The 2,808-nt window shown below is 41.9% G+C and overlaps 1 long non-coding RNA gene across 1 annotated transcript in view; it reads right to left on the reverse strand.

The window, feature by feature from the left end:
* Window positions 1-622: 622 nt before the first annotated feature.
* The window catches only part of LOC116100875, a 4,084-nt gene continuing 1,898 nt past the window's right edge, over window positions 623-2,808 (reverse strand). The window contains exon 2 of the long non-coding RNA XR_004122704.1: window positions 623-1,021. This is a non-coding gene — a long non-coding RNA (uncharacterized LOC116100875). The remainder of the gene's footprint in view (window positions 1,022-2,808) is intronic.

Consider the following 2,808-nt stretch of genomic DNA (forward strand, 5'->3'; position numbering starts at 1 on the left):
TGCTTTTTAACTTGTGCATCGTCAGACCTTTGATGATACAGTGCGTTCCTCTGAGTCTCCGGTCAGTGAAGCACTTACTGTATGAGACAGCACAGGCCCTCTGGGGTGAAAGCAGAGCAGAATATAAACTCAGATGTTGGGGTTCCCCTGGTACTCGGGGTCCTAACTCACATACTGCCTTACCTCCTATGTTCTCTCTACAACTGTTCTTTTTTCTTCTCTCAAACTAAAGACCATATTTTTTAATTATCTAAACAATTTTGACAAAACAATACATTTTCCCTTTTGATGACATTGGAAATAAATACCAGCTCTGCCATCTTCCAAGACTCACTTTACACAAATTCCACCTCCAGTGGAGCAGCCCTTGTATCCAGAGAAGAATAAGACAGTGTAGGTGTCAGAGAACAGCACAGGCTCAGCTCACAAAGCTCTAAACGTGGGATGGAACGGCAAGGGGTGGGGAGCGCCGACCGGGAAGCAATTTGCTACTTTCTGGTTTAATTAGAATCAGATAGTGTGCAATAGAATCGTCACCTGATAACATAATTCTGTCAAACATGGAGGAGTAATATTCGAGTGACTGAAGCATGAACATAATTCACCTCAAGCAAGAGAGAAATTGTATTAGCAAAATGCCTCCAGATCCACTAATTAATTTACTATATTACGCATGGCAGGAAATGGCAGAGAACAGGAAAAAGCTTGTTTTTTTTTTCTGAATTAGGGATATGACAAAGGACATGTCTCCCCATAATTCATGTCTGCGATGGGATTCCACAGGGTAGATCTGGAGCATAGCAGTGAGTGGTGGACTCGGGGCTCAGCCACTTAGCTGGTGTCACGAGCACTCAGTTCTCCATGTGCTGTCTTCATTCAGAGAACTCCTTGCTCAATAGAAATGTCCTTCTGCACGTGGCCTCTGAAATGGGAAATTCTCAGACCCTTGGCTCACTCATCACCAGAGATGGACAGTCCTCTGCTCTGTTCTGTCTCCTGTTGCTCACAAGTTACAGATTTCCTAATGAAGGTAAACAAAATAATACCAGACACAGCCTGCTTTTACTCATTTAACCAGCAAATAATGTAAGTATATGTGTGTATATGCAATGTTTCAAAGTATCTGTATCCTGTGGGATGGCAGGATAAGGTCACAACATATATATAACCTTGAAGAGTAACATTTCTGTGCTGAGATTAGTGAGTATCTATACTCTTAGCTATTTTCAAGAACACTGGCCACCATACTGAACTCTGCACCATTTTTATTTCTCCTCTAAAGCTGGTCAGCGAGCTCTGGCAGCCTCACTCTGATCTCTGCTTCTGTAAGTTCCACTGACTCACATTCCATGTGGCAGTCCCATGACCAGGCACCTGCCCTTCTCATCTTGTCTTATTTCTCCACATAATCTCTACCAGGCTGATCCACATTGTCACCGACAGCAGACTTCCCACCCTTTGCAAGGATGACTGGCATTCTCTTGTACATGCTCACATCTGTATGTATGTGGATCATACTTTCTTTGAGCATAAATGCATTGTTGGGTATTTAAGTTGATTTCCTACTGTGGCTACCATCAATAATGCGATAATGAACACGTGGGTACAGTGTCTGACAGACTGATGTCGTGTCCTTTGGCACTCAGTAATAATTTAGTTAAAATGCAAAACTTGTATATGGAAACCACAACAATGGTTAATGACCATGTAAAGGAGTCTAGATAGATGAGAGATGTTCTATATTCATAGGTAAAAAGTACTGTTAACATAGAACTTCTTTCCAAGTTAGTCTATAGAAGTGTCATTTCTATCAGAATCTTAGAAAATTGATACGCACACACATATGCACAAAGGACCAGTAACTAATAAGTCAAAACAACCTAGACAGAGCAAAGCCATACCAGAAGGTTTTCAATTCCTGATGTCAAATTTCACATACATTTACAAAGACACAAAAAAGAGGCGTCGCATCTGTATGGTGTGCTTTCTTTCATAAGTAGAACCTAGAAATATATATATATATATATATATATGTATATATGTATATGTGTATATATATATATATATATATATATATATATATATATATATATATAGAGAGAGAGAGAGAGAGAGAGAGAGAGAGAGAGAGCATGAGAGTGTAAGGGAGACCATTTGGGAAGAAGAGGGGGACCAGGGACCAGGGTGATGGGAAAGGAGAGAGTAATGGGGCATAAAAATGACCAAAGTGGCATGATATATTCAAGCAAAAGTGTCACTGTGAAACCCATCATTTAGCACAATGAGTAAACACCAATAAAAATTATAGCCAGGCAGTGGTGGCTCACGCCTTTAATCCCAGCATTTGGGAGACAGATGCAGGAGGATTTCTGAGTTTGAGGAGACAGTCTGGTCTACAAGTGAGTTCCAGGACAGCCAGGGCTATACAGAGAAACCCTGTCTCGAAAAGAAAAGTGTGTGTGTGTGGGGGGGGACAAAATACCCACAGAAGGAGTTGCAGAGACTGAAGGAAGAACAAGCCAGCCTGATATAGCTGTCTCCTGAGAGGCTCTGACAGTACCTGGCTAATACAGAAGTAGAGGCTCACAGCCATCCACTGAATTGAGTACAGGGTCCCCAATGAAGGAGTTAGAGAAAGGACCAAAGGAGCTGAAGGTTTGCAGCCCCTTAGGATGAACAACAATATGAACTAACTAGTATCCTCAGAGCTCCCAGGGTCTCAACCACCAACCAAGGTCTGCACATGGTGGGACTGATTGCTCTGGCAGCATGTGTATAGTAGAGGATTGCAAAGTCAGTCATCAATGG

The sequence above is a fragment of the Mastomys coucha genome, unplaced genomic scaffold, assembly GCF_008632895.1.
Source record: "Mastomys coucha isolate ucsf_1 unplaced genomic scaffold, UCSF_Mcou_1 pScaffold21, whole genome shotgun sequence".
NCBI lineage: Eukaryota > Metazoa > Chordata > Mammalia > Rodentia > Muridae > Mastomys > Mastomys coucha.